The sequence below is a fragment of the Manis pentadactyla genome, chromosome X, assembly GCF_030020395.1.
Source record: "Manis pentadactyla isolate mManPen7 chromosome X, mManPen7.hap1, whole genome shotgun sequence".
Taxonomy (NCBI): domain Eukaryota; kingdom Metazoa; phylum Chordata; class Mammalia; order Pholidota; family Manidae; genus Manis; species Manis pentadactyla.
Window position 1 is genome coordinate 99,307,563 of NC_080038.1, and position 17,530 is coordinate 99,325,092.

Genomic DNA, 17,530 nt, shown 5'->3' on the forward strand with positions numbered 1-17,530 from the left:
GAATAATCATAATTGACCTGATTGTTTATAGTTCATGATGCGTGATCAAAACCAAAAGTTTCTGTGATGACTGCCCTTGCACTGTTCACCATGTAAGAACTTATTCACTATGTAAAAACTTGTTCACCATGTAAGAACTTGTTCGTTATGCTTCAGAAGATTGGAGACTGTTGAGAATTAGGCATGGGGTTGATTAATGATTGTGCATTGAGTCCCCTATACAGAATTTTATTGTTGTTAACAACCATATGATCAATAAATATGAGAGATGCCCTCTTAAAAAAACTTAAAATAAATAAAATAAAATAAAGTGATTTTGCTCCCTTTCTACGTGCATCATGTCAGGGCACATGGTGTCTGTATGTTATACTTGCTGCTGCTAGTGTTCATCTTGAACATTTGATGGAGGTGGTGGCATTTATGTTGCTCCAGGTAATGCTGCTGTTTTCCCATTGATTGTTAATGACAAATACTTTATCAACTTGTGTAGGAAACACTTTGAGGCTATGAAAATACTGGTTTCTTCTCAGACGTTTACTCACTGCTTTTAGAATCCATCTGGGGATCTCGCCTACAGCAGTTATGACCTAATGCTGACTTCCTATTGTCCTCCTTCCTTTCACATTTACTTATTGGAATTCTGAAGAGCCATCCTTTATCCCCCATTTATTTATACATTGTTTTTACAAAATTTATCTCAAATTACTGATTCAGATAACTTATTCAAATTATTTTTCTCATTCTGGACTCCCAGACAACCATGATACATTATCAGTTATAGTCAAATTAGATCACAATTTATTTTTTTCCTTGAATTGTTCCAGCTCTGGTCATCCGGAGCCCCTTTTGGTTGGTTCTGTGTTCTTCTGACAGACCCTATCCTTTATGACACTGGCACCATAAGATGTTCATGTTCATTTTGTATTTTTTTCCCATTGCAATCCTGGCATCGAACCACGTCTGGAAGGATCCTTGGGTCCTTTTCTTGGAGACTGACATTTAGAATCCAGTATCTGTGCGCATCCATTGTTAGTGGGATTTCGTTGCTGCTAGGCCCTGTCCATCAAAACAAAGTAGAAAATACATTGTATGTATGTACCCACGCTTCCAGACACATCTATATTTATTTCTATACCTACCTATATGTATAGATAATAAAAGCCAGGTCATACTGACGTATCTAATTTCAATCCATTCTAGCCTTATCTGTAACTTCTCTGATCTGGCTCCCTTTATCTACACTGCTTACCGGTTTGTTCATTCATGAAGTATACACATAAAGTAGTTGCAGAAATGCTAACCTATATCCCTGTTAGAAACAGACCTGTCTACTAAGTTGTATTTTTGTAGAGTTCTTTTTGTCTTTAGCCTCAGAGGATGCAATCAAAATACTGTTTTCCAAAGTTTCTTAGCTTAGCTGTTTTCTTCCTCACCTCTCAGTGTGGTAAAGATAGTCATTTACAATATGGTTAGATTCATTTGTTGCTCTTTGTATTTGAGTTTGGGACCTGCCTCCACCCTCATTGATTTTAATTGTTCATTTAATTGTTGGGTATGCGAATCATTACCACGATTCAGAGTCAGAAATGTCTTCCCAGTGAAGGGTCACTTTTTTGTTTTAGTATTCATTTGTCTGATTGCAAGTTTGAATCATCATGTGTTTGAGGACCGTGATATATATTTTTGTGAATCGTCTGTTCATATCATTTTCCCATTTTTTGACAGAACTTTTAGCCCTTTGCTCTTCAATATTTAAAAGTTCTCTATATATTTGGGGCATTACCCATTTGTCCATGGTGTATGCTGCAAGTCCTATATTCCAGTTTCTCAGTCTCCTTTTGATTTATTTAGGATATGTTTGTCAAACATTTTTAAAGTTTTTGTGCAGTCAAATTGATCGTTCTTGTCTTTCACGGCCTCCTAATTTGAGTCACAGTTAGAAAGCCTTTCCCTACAATGAGGTTAAAGAAAAGTTTTGCCATATTTTCTTCAAGAACTTGTTGTGGTTTCTTTTTTTTATGTTTAAATCCTTAACACCATTGCAGTTTATTTTCTGGAAGGTGTGTGATATGAATCTACTGTTATTTTTCTCCAAATGTCTCAGTTGATCCAGCACCATTTATGAAATGTCCATCTTTGCCCCAGTGATGTTACATGCACACCCCACCTCTTTTTTAATACTAGAATTTCCGTATGTACTTGGGTGCATCTCTGTGTTTTCTATTCTATTTCATTGGGCTATGTATCTGTCCAGGTACCAGTGCTATGATGTTGTAATTGCAGAGTCTTTACACCGTGCTTGAATGTCTGGTATCATTCCTCCCCTCTCGTAGATTTTCTTTTTCATTTATATCCTAGGTATTCTTGCATTTTTTAAATTATGAACTTTATTATTGACTTATCTTACTCCATAACAATGTTTGCTGCTAGTTTTGAGATTTCATTCAATCTATAAATTAATTTAGGGAGAACTGACATCTTCTTAATGTTGAACTATTCTGTCCATGGACAGTGACTGTCCTTTCATTTGCTCACTGTCACAAAGGAAAAAGTATTCCTTGTATAAATGGAATGACAATTCCTTGTCATTCGGAAAAAACTTTCCTTGTATTGATGTTCTTGCTAAGTTTATACCTATATATTTAATACAGGATTTGTCCCTGGGATGTAAGCATGGGTCAACACACAAAAGGCAATATGTGATACACCACGTTAACAATATGAAAGACAAAAATCACACAATCATCTAAATAAATGCAGGAAAGCATTTGACAGAATTAAAATACCTTCACAAAAAAAACTCTCAACAAATTATGTTTCGAAGGAATGCACCTCAACATAATAAAGGCAATATTTGACAGCTAACATCATGCTTAACACTGAAAAGATGAAAGTTTTCCCTGTAGGATAACAAACGAGATAAGTCTTCATACTGGATACTCTAGTCAATGCATAAGATAAGAAAAGGAAATAGAAGCTACACAGATTGGGAAGGAAGGCACAAAACTATCTTTTTTTTTCACAGATGATGTGATAATCTATGAAGAAAATCTGAAAGCATCAAGAAACTCATGGAATTAATAAGTGATTATAACAAGGCTGCAGGATACCAACTTAATATACACAAGTCAATTGCTTTCTTATGTACCAGCAATAAACAAGTGAAATTTGAAAGTAAAACCACAATACCATCTATGTTAGTACCCCGGATAGGAAAAAAGTATGTATAAATCTGGCAAATTATGTGCAACATCTCTTTGAGTAAAATTACTAAGCTCTGAGGAATGAAATCAAAGAATAACTAAATTAATGGAGAAATAGTCTATATTCTTGGATAGGAAGACTCAGTATTATGAGGATGTCAGTTCTTCCCAAATTGATGTATAGATTCAATGCAATCTAAGTAAAAATCCCAGAAGTTGTTTCGTGGATATTGATAAAATGATCCTAAAGTTTCTATGGAGAGACAAAAGGACCAGAACAGCCAAGACAGTATTGAAGGAGAAGAACAAGGTTGGAGGACGGACACTACGCAACATCAAGACGTACTATAAAGTTACACTAATCCACGCAGTGTGGTACTGACAGAAGAACTGGCAAATTGAAATAGAATGGGGAGCCCAGAAATAGACCTATGTAAATACAGTCAATTGATCTTTGATGAAGGAACAGAGGCAATAAATACAATGGAGAAAAGATAGTTTCAACAATAAATGGTACTGGAATAACTGGACATCCACATGCAACAAAAAAATGAATATAGACACAGAACTTACACAGAACATACAAGCTAAGTCAAAATGGATCACAGACGTAAATGTAAAATGTGGAACTGTAAATCTCTGGTGACATTAAATAGGAGAAAACCTAGACAGCCTTGGTTGCGGTGATGTCATTTTAGATGTAACACCAAAGACACAATCCATGAAAGAAATCATTGACAAGCTGTACCTCATTAAAACTAGAAATTTTTGCCATGCCAAAGACAACATCAAGAGAATGAGAAGACAAGTCACAGACTGGGAGGAAATATTTCCAAGAGATATCAGATAAAGGAGTGCTGTCTAAAATATACAAACAACTCTTAAAACTCGACAAACAGAACCCAAACAACCTGATTAAAAATTGGGCCAGAGACCTTAACAGACACCTTGCCAAAGAAAATATACTGCCGGCAAATTAGCATATGAGAAGATGTTCCCCTTCCTATGTAATGAGGGAATAGCAAACTAAAATAAGGAGGTACCACCACACAACTATGAGAGTGGCCAAAATCCAGAAGGGCAACTCCACCAAACGCTGATGAGGATGTGGAGCAACAGAAAAATCTCATTCATTGCTGGTGGGAATGCAAAATAGCTGAGACACTTTGGAGGACAGTTTGGCAGTTTCCCTCAAAGTTCAACATACTCGTACCATATGAACCAGCACTCACATGCCTTGGTATTGACCCAAGGGAACTGAAAACTACTGTCCATGTGAAAACCTGCACACAGATGTTTATAGCAGTTTTATTCAGAATTCCCAAACCGTGGGAGCAACCATGATGTCCTTCAGTAGATGAGACTAAATACATACACTGTAGTATATTTTGACAATGGAATATTACTCAGAGCTAAAAATTAATGATAAGAAATGAAGGAATCTTAACTGAAAGAAGCCAATCTGAAAAGACTACTTACTGGATAACTCCAACCATACGACATTCTGGAAAAGAGATCGATGGCTTCCAGAGATTAGGTGGAAGCAAGGGATCAGTAGGCAGAGCACAGATGACTTTTAGGGCAGTGAAACTCCTCTGTGTGACACTATAATGGTGGATACATGTCTATACACATTTGTCCACTGCCACAGAAGGCACAACAGCCAAGAGTGAACCCTAAAGTAAACTATGAACTCTGGGTAACAATAATGTATCCATGTAGGATCAACAATTGTAAGAAATGCAGCACTCTGCGGATAGGGGGGATGCTGATAATGGGGCAGCCTATGCATGTATGGGGTCTGAGGGCATATGGGAGATTTCTGTACCTTCTGCCCAATTTTGCTGCAAACCTATAACTGCTCTATAAAATACAGACTTTCTTTTAAAAGACAGTTTAACTTACATGAGTTTTGTACTAATGGGATATTAGGTACCACTGCGTAGATTTTTTTTTTAAAGAGTGCAACTTTTTGTGAGGAAACAGATTGGTATTATTCTAGATACCTTTTCTTATGAAAAAGAAAACAAGTAGAAATGTGATTTTTTTAAAAAGAGAAATCAACTTCTAGTGTAATGACACATCTGCTTTATGAATGTAAAATGTGATGTTCAAACTAAGAAAACTATATTTAACTGTTTCTCCTGAGCTTTGTGTCACAGTAGACTTTGCTGAGCCAAGTATGAGGAGAGGATGAGGAAGGTACTCAGATTTAGTATTTATTACCATTACATGCTATCCAGTGAAGCAGTAAGTTTACTGGCCACGACCCCTCCTATGACACTCTTAGAACTGGAGGGTAGGGTAGAGCTTCCTTAGGCTGGAAAGTTCTCGGACCTCTCCTACATAACTTGCTTTCTCAAAACCCATATGTGTGCAAGACATCCACACTTCTGACACTAGCAAGGCAAGGTTTGGGATGAGGATGTGATCAAATTATGTCTTGTTTTATGAAAAAAAGAAAAAAAACAGCTAGTGGATTTGGAAATTAAGTCAGGATAAAAAAGCAGGATGGAATAGTGTAGTGTAGAAGCATGTTTTAAAAAGTATGTACATACTTGTCCATAATTTCAAAATGGACCAATCCAGGTGTCCTCTTATCACTGTGGTAAATGGCCAATGGAGTGAAAAAGTAACCTAGGATTAAAGAATGAGCAACCTAAGGGCCCTTAAAGTCGTGTATTCCAGCACTCTCAGGTTCTAGATGATCTCCAAGGCTCACAGGTGGATTGTAATGGAAAACATGCCAGTTCTTCAGTTGGGAGACCCCAACCAAACTCCAGGCCCCCTCACAGAATTATGGTCTTTCCCCTTCACCACACAGCTTCTATGACCAGCCCTTTAAAATGGTTCTTGGCTTCCATACTCATAAAGTGAGAGTTTAACAGCCTGTCTCCTTCACATTGTGTGGAGGATTCCCTTAGAAGGAAAAACCTCAAGACACAATTCTGTAATCTTGGTGATTGTTCATTTCTAAGGACTACATGAGCAGCATGAGGTCACACGCACACACACACACACACAGACACAGACACACACACACACGCACACCACTAATGCTCCTTTTCCTTTCTAAACGGTTATCTAATTCTGCTCTGCTCTGTGGAGAGAGGATAGTAACATTGGACAGGTCCTCGCCTGTGGGGGAGGAACAGGATTTGAGGTTAATTCCAAGTTTCTGACGGGCTTCGAGCCTATGAGAAAGATATGAGCCTGAGGCCTCTTCAGGGGGAAGCTCCATCTCCCACCTCTGTCGCCCAACGGTGGGTCCTGCTTGCCTTTCCTGCCCCCTTGGTCTCCGCGGCACCCTGGGGTCATGCCCCATCCTACGACCCGGGAGACTGGTCACCCTTTGTCTTCAGGTTTTGGACTCTTCCACCTAGCGTCGTTGGCAGGCAGGGGTGTGCGCCCGGTGGGTTTCATCACGCCCGTGGTTCCATCCTACCCGTTCCTGCCGATCTCCCCTCCTGCCCCTGCTGCTATGGTATGTCCCAGGACCGGACTGGAGAGGAAGAGAGGCTCCACCGGCAGGCACAGCTGAGCGGAAAAGCGGTTAAGGACTGGCCGGAGGTGAGGCACCAGGGTCCCCAGGGGTGTGTGTGTGTATGTGTGTGCTGGCAGGGGTGGTTCTCTTGCCGCCTGAGCCCACACGCCCGCCCTCGTCATAGCCAAAGGAGGGTCTGAGGCAGAAGTGGAGGAGGAAGGGGGTCATTTCCAGACTGAGTAAAGGCAACAAGACTAGAGGAAGTTCCCTCTCCCTTCCCTCTCCCAGCGTGGCCAGTTATGGGCACTGTGCCCTCTGGCAAGTCATTGTACATCTCCGGGCCTTGATATCCTCTTCTGCTTGCCCAACGCCAAACTTCTTTGACTTCAGGAAAGGAAGCCCTGCTAGTCCCAAGTTCTCCTCCCTGCCAGGGCTGCCTGAGGACCCCAGCTGTTCCAAGGAGAGGCCCTTGAAGCCCCTGTCCGCCACCTCCTCATCAGCGAGCAGCAGGTACAGTCATGCAGGCACATTGTGGTAGTTTAAGAGCCTTCCTCCCCCATCCCTGGGGCAGAGTCAGATCTTACACCACCAACTCGTCTCTTCTTTTCCTCCCAATTCCAGATAACATCAAGAGGCCCAGGATTGAAGAAACAGTGCTCCAGAATGATCCCAGTGAAACAGAGAGTGGGGCCGGTAAGCCTAAAACACCAGTGCAGAACCGGGAAAACAAGAGCTTCTGCTTAGACAGCCACTCTCCTGGCAGGTCTAGAACTCTATTACCACTTCCTAGGGCAGGGTTTGATAGCAGTGGGTTAAAGAACTAGGCAGCCTGGGCCTTAAGTGCCTTTAAGGAACACGCAAGGGTCTTGCAACCTTGCACTTCTCCTTCCTCATCCTCCTGCAGCTCCTCTTTCGGATTGTTCTTTTCCTTGTCTTTTTCATCATTCTAATCCTTACATATAGGACCTACGCCCCCCACTGGCAACTAACAATAAAAGGCTTTCTGGCTCCAGAGAGAGAGAGAGAACAACAAAGCATAATTACTTATGTTGGACAAGACTTGAGAGTGTTGGAGTTAGTCGAAAGCATGGGAAATAGATTGCATTCTTGTATTCTGATTTTGTAGATTGCAAATGGTAGATTCACGGTCGATCTGAAAGTATCCAAATTATTTAGTGCTGGAACTGTGTTCTGTCCTTTTCCAGGGGTGCTTTGTTGACATAAGAATAATCACTGCTCTCGGGTAAAGTTCTTCAGATCTGTAATAATAGTATTTTTCTGAATAGGGGCCTGAGGTCTCTTCCACACCTTATGATAGGCATTAACTAGCCAACCTCACAGGAACTCAAAACTGCAATGTCTTACAATAATCTTCAGTGAACTTACTCAAACATCAGTCTGATTTGTGCAAATGTAGTGACTTGATCTAAACTCTTAAAGGCAGAAATGGGAAAAATAGTTGGGATGATGATCCATTAAGCTGAATCGTATATGACTCTCTTATGCGGCCCCTTAGGGTCACTGCTAGTAAACAGAATGCTACAATTCCTAGTTCACAGTGTCTCTCAAATAAATGGCTTAATGAATTGATTCAGTGGTATGTTTTACCATATGTAGCTTTGTAATTAGAGTACAAAGGAGATGGGAATTGATGGGACTAACTTTTGTTGACAGGCCTTTTTAATGAGATGTAAATATGCCTAAGTAGACCATGTCTTTGGTGAGAGTTTTAGGATTCTCACAGGTGATTTCCTGTATCTTGGGGACAAACAGTTCTCTCTGAACAAATTATGGAACTATATTGAAAGTGAGTGAGAAAATGGTTTTATTGCATAGTTTATTGTATATGCCACGTACACCAAGTAATAGTTTTAACTACGGTATGTACTTACTCTGTATCACGGGTGTAAGTAGTCTGTATAACGAACTCAGAATTGTGGCTCCCAAATTCCAGTGCTAGTGTGTGACAAAGTTCTCACCAACCTTGAGTGAAATGAAGCAAAGATAGTATAACGATTTTGTAAAGTATAGTTAAATTGATTCAACTTAAAGGATTGCTCTATTCTGACTGTTTCCTCTCTGCCTTTTGAGATGTGAAAATGTACTTTTTAATGAAATGGTGGTTTGGATGATGATAAGCTAGATTTTTGTTTGTTTACTTTAATGTCATTACGTAGAAAAACAAAACAGCGTATAGTTGTCAGGCACTCATTTTTATTTGTGTATTTTTGAAAATGTGTTGGCCTGTGGAATCCCCAGGTTTGGGAACCTTGCTTTAAGCATGCCTCAGCTTTAGAGCCATCTAGTAAGATTTGCAGTGCTGTCTGTAAGGAGACTCTCACCTTGTCCATCTTCCTATCTCATCAGAGGTCGGAAGAGGGTAGTGGAAAGAGGAACCTTTAGATAAATGTTTATTTTATAGGCCACAACTTGCTTGTTGTGTCTTTGCTGTGTTTTATTTCTTGTTTTGATGTTTCAAGCAAAGGCTTCGAAATCAGTTTCAATTTTTCCTTCGTAAGCTAACCTCTCTTCTCCGCATGCCTGACCTCTCTCAGAGTTTCCAATGCTGTTGAAGGGCAAAGAGTTCAGAGAAGCTCAAATATATATACCAGAGTGATTGAGTGAGTGTGTAAATTTGCTTGATGAATCTAAATCTGGGGGCCTTACTTGGCCAAGTGAACCTCTGAGTAAAACAGAAATTCTGCTCAGGTGGGTTTCCTGCTAAGAATTGCTATGCCTTTTTCCAGAGAGCTGGCCACAAGCACTTTCTGTGACTGATCTGACAGAGATAGTCAGCAAAGTTTCTGAGCTTAGCATTGCTCATGAAATCGTGGTAAACCAAGATTTCTACATGGAAGAGAGTGTTTTACCTCTCAACAGGTACAGATGCTTCTATTTTTTTCCCTTTTCCTCCTCCCAGCACAGGTTCGTTGACTTTTGACCAGATTTGAAACATTTTTATCAATTATAATTCAAGTTTGAGTAGTCTTACTTGGTTCCAACAGATGAAACATACCCTTCCTAATTTCCCACCTTAAGTGCTTCTCTTTTGCCACTCTGGGAATCTTACGACTAAAGCGCTTAGCTCTGTCAGTGTTTCTCTTGATCTTCCCGCTGCTTAGTTTGCCCTTGCCTGTTGCCAACACGTACCCATGGCAGGCACAGCTTCCCTGAGGGAGGTTTTCACCAAAACACAGGTCTCCTAGCATTTTCCTTACCACCTTCATGGTCCCTGGAACCCAGGTTAGGTTTATTTTCTTGTGGCAGGGGTGCAGAGAAAGTGAAACTAGGAGAGGGAGGATCTGTTACAGTGGCTAGGGGTCGTGGTGGGGACAGTGGCCAGTGAAGCAGAGAAAGTAATACTGTTTAGAGCTTGATTTCCATCGTTTTGCTTTTTACAGCCTTATTGTAGTGCAGTCATGTAGAAAGTACACAGAAAAGAGGTTGAAACAGCATTTGGGGTTATGTGTTCTTTATAAATAATTGGCGATTGGGTTGACGTTTTGGCTTACAATGCTACTCATCACAGTTACAGATCCTTAAGGGCAATCTCATCATCGGATATTTCTTCAACAAACATTTGAGGACCCACGGGGTGGAAGGTAGAATGTTGAGTGTGGGGACCTACAGTCAAGCAAGATGCTGCCTTTGCCATCACGAAGCTTCTGCAGGGGAGATAGACAGAGAGTTACTGTGCAGTGATAAGTCCTCTCACATCTGGGATGTGGAGTTCTATGTTTGTGTTCAGCTGCCTGAAGAGGGTCAGGGAAGACTTCCCTGATAAGGCAACACTTGAGTTGGGTCTTGGAGTATTAATAGGTGCATTTCAGGTGGTCTGGGAGAAAAGGATTCTCCCTGAAGCAGACATGACATGCCAGAAGCGTAGAGTGGTAGAAGATGATTACGTATTCATTAGTAGTAGATTGTTATTGTCGGAGCACAGAGTGTTGGAAGGAGGAAAAGGATAAAATAGGAGAAATGGCAGGAGATAAAGGAGGAGAATAGGATCGTGAAGGGTCCTACAGGTCATGTATCCTGCTGGTGATGGGGAGCCCCTGAAGGACTTTAAATGAGTGTGCAATGGTGCTCAGATTTGTATCTTAGAAAAATTGCTTCTTTTATCGAGAGTATGTGGCATTGTGGGAGGTAGGCCATCAGGGCAGGATAGGCCAATGGATCGATTGTTGCAGTAGTTGAGGTTGGAGGTGATGGTAGATGTGGATGGAGTCCAGAGATATTCGGAAGCAAAGTCTTTGGAATTTTGTGGTCAAGTGGACAAAAGGATTGAGGGGGAAGTAATTAAGATGGACTCTGGCACACACCAGATAAACACTAGTTGGTGACATCTCACAGATGGGATTGGTGTGCTGGGGGAGGAAAGTTGACTTTTGTTCATTTGTCTTTTTATTGATTGTAAACAAATTAGCAAAAGCATCCATTATTATTGTATATTTTGAGGTGAAAATTGCTTTCTAGTTTGCGTGAATGAGGAGCAGGTGTGAAAGGGGAAGGTGAGTTCAGTTTTCTGCTTGCTGAGTTTGAGCTGTATGTAAGACTTTTTCAAGTGTTATCAAGAAGGAAAATAAATCCTCTCCCAGATTTCGAGACTGAAGTAAAAAGATCATTCAGTTCAAAGGATCTATTCTTTATAAATAATTGACCACCCACTTCAAAGTATGTGTCTTTGGAAATGGAAGCTAAGGCACACATTTATGTTAGATGCAGAACCAGGGCTAGAGCTCAAGAGCTCAACCCTTAGTTCATGGTTCTTCCCACTGCAGGAGGGGAACTTCTTAGGAAGCCTGAGGTACACTTCTGAGAGGGTGTGGCTAGGGCCTTTGCATCTGAGACTAAGCTTAGTTCATCCAACTCTGCTCAAGCTTAAATGCAGTGCCTGGCCTGTCAGTTGAACGGTATTTCATGATGTTAAATGCTGCTTGGGATTTAGGAGATTATGATCCTATAGCAATTCTCTGGGCAAAGAGTGATTTTCTCATTCATCCTTCCTGCAGTCTGGAAGGCTGGTTTGTGGAGAAAACGTACAGTGCTTTTTGGGACCACCTGATAGAACAGCTATCGTGTACTTCCCCTGACTTCACCTGTGCTCTTGAACTTCTAAAAGAAATTCAGGAGATGAGTAACCAACCTTCCATTTGTGGATGTTAAGTTCCTGCACATCCCAGAACTTTGGGTTGTGGGGAGATAGTGACATCCCAAGTAGCATACTTCCTTTCTGAGCATGGTCCACTACTTAAATAGATAATATGGAGAAGCTTTCATTTTATTTGTATGAGATGAAGCTCGAAAGTTGGGATCTGGCTATGACAACACAAAATATCTGCATGTCATTTGTCGGCCTCCTCCCTGTCTCCGACCCGCAGATAAAGGAGGCGACGTGATGAGATATCGAAGAACTGAGTAGGCCAGCCAGGGGACTCAAGGCATACCAGCTCAAGAGTGGTGCTGAGAAAGCACCTCTCGTATTTATTAGTCACACAAATACATCCAAGGACAGTTGATGATCTCATGCATACAACCATTGGCTCATTGTGATCTCAGTGCACAACTCCCTCCGCAACGTTCCCCAGCACAACCAATAGGGGAGATAACTATGTTGCAGGAACTGGCCTTGGTTAAGATACAACATTCTTTTAAGGCACACACCACATTCCTCATCACTGATTAATAGAGAAGAACAGTTGAGTCATGATATTTTGAGCCCACAATCATTCAATTAAATGTTTTGACTGAATCCCCACTATGCTTTATGTGTTTCTAAAATGCTTAGATGAATGAGAGCCCTTGCACATAAGGAGCATTGTGCCAGAAAACTCTGGGCCAGATGGCATGCTGTAGCAGCTGCTCCTCCTAGCTTTCCCATACTAAAGAACTGACCAATAGCTCTTATTTTCCTCCCTGGACTGTTGGCTTTTGTTTTCCAAGGACAGTCTCTCAGGGCCCTTTGGATGACTTTCAGATCACTTGGACGCCCTTTAAGAAGTGATGCCGTTAAACTTTGAAGTGCAGTAATTCTTTCCTCTAGAGATTTCCCAGATGCTCCCCTACGTGTCCTAACTCAAACCCTCTGAAGGGATGGGAGTGAGGATTATCCTTGTTTTGCACCTAGAAGAACCAAGATCTGGAAAGGTAAAGTGATATGCCCAATGAGCTAGAAACTCCATCACCATCATTATAACTACTCCCAGATAGTGGTTAAGACTTTGGTCATTTTCCTTCGACTGACTGCTGTTTCTGGGAGGTGAGAGAGTGGCTACAGTGGGAAGAACTCTAGACTGGTGACGAAAAGGTCAGGAGATGTATCTGTCCCTAGTTCTGCCAGAAACTCGCTCGGTAGCCTTGGGTTCCTGGCCAGTGACTTTATTTGTAAATTGGAGGAGGACTGCTGCTCTGAAGGCCCCTTTTAAGTCTAAAATACTGTAATTTTAGGACTCCTTGCTTGGGTTCCACCCATGCATGTTAGATTTCCTCTCATAGTGTAAATATTTGGTTGCTCCTTATGACAGCGGTGTCTTCCATGATGTGATGGAAATGGACATGGTGAGCTGTACCCTCCGGAGCCTTCAACCTTATCTGCAGGAACATTCTGTCTAGGATGAAGGAAATAAATTCCAGGGACGCCTCAACAAGCAGCCCAGTATGTTTAACATTTAAGGGAGGGAGAGGGATAGAGAGAGTTGACCTTGGGTCTACCTTCTTAGGGTGATAAGAGTATCTTCTAGGTCTTGAATTAAAAATAAAAAGATTAGGGGGAGGGGACGAGAGGCTGTAAGAAGTAGGAGCATTTCCCTGAGACAGAAAGACCTACAAAGTCACTTCTTTATTGACGAAGAGTGTGTCTAAAAGCCTTAGTCTTCAAGCCTGGGAGCTTGAAGATAATCGCATATTTCTCCTCTGTATCATAGATGTCCTTGCCTGCACCACAAAATGGCCAATCAAAGCAGCAGCAGACTCACTCCACCATCTCCGAGTTCTCCCAATCCTCCCCCCTCCTCCAGCACAGCCTGTTCATCTCCAAATTGGGCGGATGAAAACTGAGAGCTGGCAGCTCTACAATGGTGCTATCCCAGGGTTACCTGAACCTTCTTCCCTGGGATCCTGACAATGAAGATGTCCCTGAGGTTGGGAATGTGTGTGAAAGCTGCACCTTCTTGTTTGGTATTCAACACCCCCACCCAAACTCTCCTCTCCCGAAGGCCCACTCTTCCCTTCCTCAGCAGACTCTGCTGATGGACAGAACCTGGCTGCAGGAGATGGAGTCCCAGTTGCACAAGTGAACCATCCTGGCCTTAGTCCTGTGAGTGGCCAGAAGTTTCGGTGGTAATGTCTTATTTAGCTCATCTGCATTTGCGGATAAACTCAAAGGCATAACCAAAGCTCTGACAGAAGAATTTAACTTCAGGTAAACTTCATAGATTAAGCTTAGCCTTGAAAACAGTATGTGCTGTTAGGGACACAAGAGGAAGGTTCGGGTAACTATGGTATTGCTCATTCTTCATGACAAGCCACACAGGGGACCTTGGGAACCACCTACAATGATTGTTGGTGTCCTTCGATAAGTCATATTGAGACTTGGGACTGGGGGTGGGGGAAAGACCTTCTTTCTGAAGAGGAGAGTATGGGAGCCAGTTTGCTAAAAATGAGTCACTCTGTACTTGAAATGGTGACACTTGATTTGTGTATGTCCAGAAGCTGATCAGTTGGTCAAATATATTCATTGGTCATTCATGGCCTACAGAGAACTAAAGCCAAAGTGGAAAGAGGAATCACAGTGCAGGTCTCTTAACACAGTTACCATTTAATTGGTGAAACAGGAAAAGCAACCATGGAAAATACCCAAGAAAGTCTTAAAACAGTATTTAAATGTACGTATGGTACTAAAGAATAGTGAGTGGGTGCAAGGATAGACCTTGTCCAATTTATCTTTCCTTTGAAGTGGAATGTAACGTGGTGTGTCTGAATTAGTTGGCACCTTGAGGGTAACGGTGAAGGTATTTCACCTGCACATGGTGTCCTGTGGTCTACTAGTGGTGGGGGGCTGTGATTCTCCTTTGAGTGGGCCTGGTTTCAGGAATGGCGCTCTCTGTGCTTTGCTGCAATTCCAGGGCCACTCTGTTTTCTGTCCTTCATCACTAGGTCTGCAGAGGCGATGCTGAGTTGAGTGAACAAGTGTCTCAGGAAATCCACCAAGGCCTCAGAGACAGGGGCTTCACTGTCCTGAGCAGTGAAAATGCAGCATCTCTTATAGGCCAACTCCAGAACATTGCTAAGAAGGATTAACTGTGTTCGTAGCAACATCGGTAAGAGTCCCCCCCAGGTTGTGGTGGCAAGGGTTGGCAAGAATGGGGAGGATGAGCTGGTGGACTCAGCCCTGGAAGTCAGCTCCCAAACCATATAGAAATGGAAAAGCATGATCACTGGGAAATTCTTTTGGCCTTAGTTTCCTCATCTATAATATGCAGGGTTGCAGTTGACCTCTTGCAGTTTGAAGTGAATGCATAAGTCTGAGGTGTATCTGCAGCTAGGATATGTGACTTTGAGGTGTGTGAGATACTGTCCCACCAACCCTACTAATTCATCCCTGGTCATTGTCTGACTGCAGCCCAAGACCTATGGTAGGAAACCGTTTGTGTATCTCATGCCTTAAGCTACCAAGCAGGCCTCTACTTCCCTCCTAGGAACTGATGCTGACTTAGGCTGCAGGACATATTCCATGCTGGAATGGAAGCACTGAACTTGACCAGCTAGCTTCTAACTTTCCTATCTTTACATAGTCTGCTTTGGGTGTGTGAGCCTGAATTTGGTGCATTGGCAGCAATGTGTGGACCTTAGGATCTCACTTACAATATCTGGGAGCCTCCTAGTAGGTCAGATGTGCGCCAGGAGCTCACTTACAGCCACATAGTCTCATTAACAGACAGAAATTTATGAACTGAACATATTTTGATCATGCACTCTGTTGGGGAGCTTGGTCGTGTTCCCTCCCCCAGAATAAACCAAGCAGATCTCACTTAATTGAATTACCCAAATGGGTGCATAGGTCAGTGAAATACCTCAGGTAACTTAAACTTTGTGGAGCAGAGAGCACAAAGGCATTGTGCATTTCTTCTCAAACCTCTTTGATCTTCTCCTTTCCATAGTTTTCGCTACTTCACAGGAAGCGGACCCGTGTGCTTCTCCAATGCCGTTTGGTTCGCGACACGCAGAAATCTCGGGTAGACTTCCCAGGAGGCCTTACTGTCACTGAGGGGGAGCTGGCAAAACTGGGCTGGAAGTGTCCCAACCTGATGCATCCCAACCAGCAGGTGTTTAGCCTCTGCTATGCTGAAATCCTAAAATCATATCATTCTGTCGGCTCAGACACAGGGAATACCAGTGGGGTCTATCTGATAGTGCTGGCCCCTGACCTTGACAACAGGGATCCAGAGGAGAGGGCTCAACATGTTGGCTGGGATGCCATCACCTGTGGCCGGCAGAGCACACAGTCTTCCTCACGACATCCAGGACGCAGGACTGCAGGGTCCAGGCATGTAAACACCGAGTGGCCCAAACCCCTTCATCAATAAACTTCTGGGCTGCAGGAAAACCTTGGTTCCTTCTGTGTTGCAACTGGACCCAGATCGTGTGCCCTTATCCCCTAACTAGCTGAGAAGAAGCCAGTGGGCCCTCAGTTTTCCTTTCAGTGACTGATCTTTCTTCAATATGCTGGCTTGAGCAGGCACCAGGGTATCATCAGCTGCTAGTATTATTTTCTCTAGTGAGAAATCGGGGTCTTGAGAGCCATGAGAACTCTGTGAAATTGTCCAGAGTGTTAGTATAAGGGCTTCTGGAAGTCAGAAATTCACTGTGCTACAGATCAACAGAGGACATAGAACCCCATTTCTTGTACCAGATTTCCCTATGGTTTTCAAGGATGCAGCAGTAGTAAGAGCCCCCACCTCACTGTGTGACATGAAGCAGTATGAAAACTGGGGTCTGGACTAAAGCTGACACTGTCTGCTAGCAAGCACTCAGTTGGGGACAGGTCCCAGCCTCTGTCTCCCAAGGGATCCTCAGGGTCAGAGTCGGAGTCTCTGATAGTGACAGCGGAGCCAAGCAGTTAGGTCAGTGACTTATCTGTGTCACGTCCATCCCTGGTCCCATTCTGTAGCTGAAGGAATCTCCTGTTTCCACACTTCCAGGCTTTGAACACAGCATTCTCCCTAACAGAAGTGATGTGGGTATTCAGGGCTGGGAGCAGCCACCACGCCTCTTCCCACTTGCAGTCTGGGAACAGTCTTAACTGGCGGGTTACAATCGTCAGCATGGTTGGCATCACAGAAGCCCAGTGGTCTGGCTTTGCAGGTACCGGGGCTTGTTTTCTGAGTCTGTAGAGATTCATCCTCTCATTCTCAGGCCAGCTGAAGCAGACCAACAGCAATGTAGGAAATTACGGGGAAAAGTCAGTTTAGATTTGGACTTGGTTGGACTGGACAAGAGAAAATAAAAACTCACTTATGGGGTATTGTAACTGGGTGGGAAAATGTCCTTACCATTTCAGGATGGAAAGAGCTGTGTATCCTACTAGTCCCATCCCCACTCCCACCTCCACCCCCAAGGAAATAACAGGTGGGATTTTAGTTCTGTGAATCCCAGGGTGATTTCTCTGGAGAGTGGATCCCAGATGGGTGATACAGCCAGGTGAACAGAGTGAACCTTTTACTTTGGCTGGATGTAGTGAAGCTGGGAAAGAGACCATTCGGGGGTTCTAATTTTGTGACTTAAGTCTCAGGAATGAAACCAAGGCTGGTTACTATGGTGTATTTAATAAACAGGCAGTGAACTA

The 17,530-nt window shown here is 42.7% G+C and overlaps 1 pseudogene; it reads left to right on the plus strand.

The window, feature by feature from the left end:
- The first annotated feature begins 6,410 nt into the window (after window positions 1-6,410).
- On the plus strand, window positions 6,411-16,271 carry LOC130681800 (T-complex protein 11 homolog; annotated as a pseudogene).
- Window positions 16,272-17,530: the final 1,259 nt, after the last annotated feature.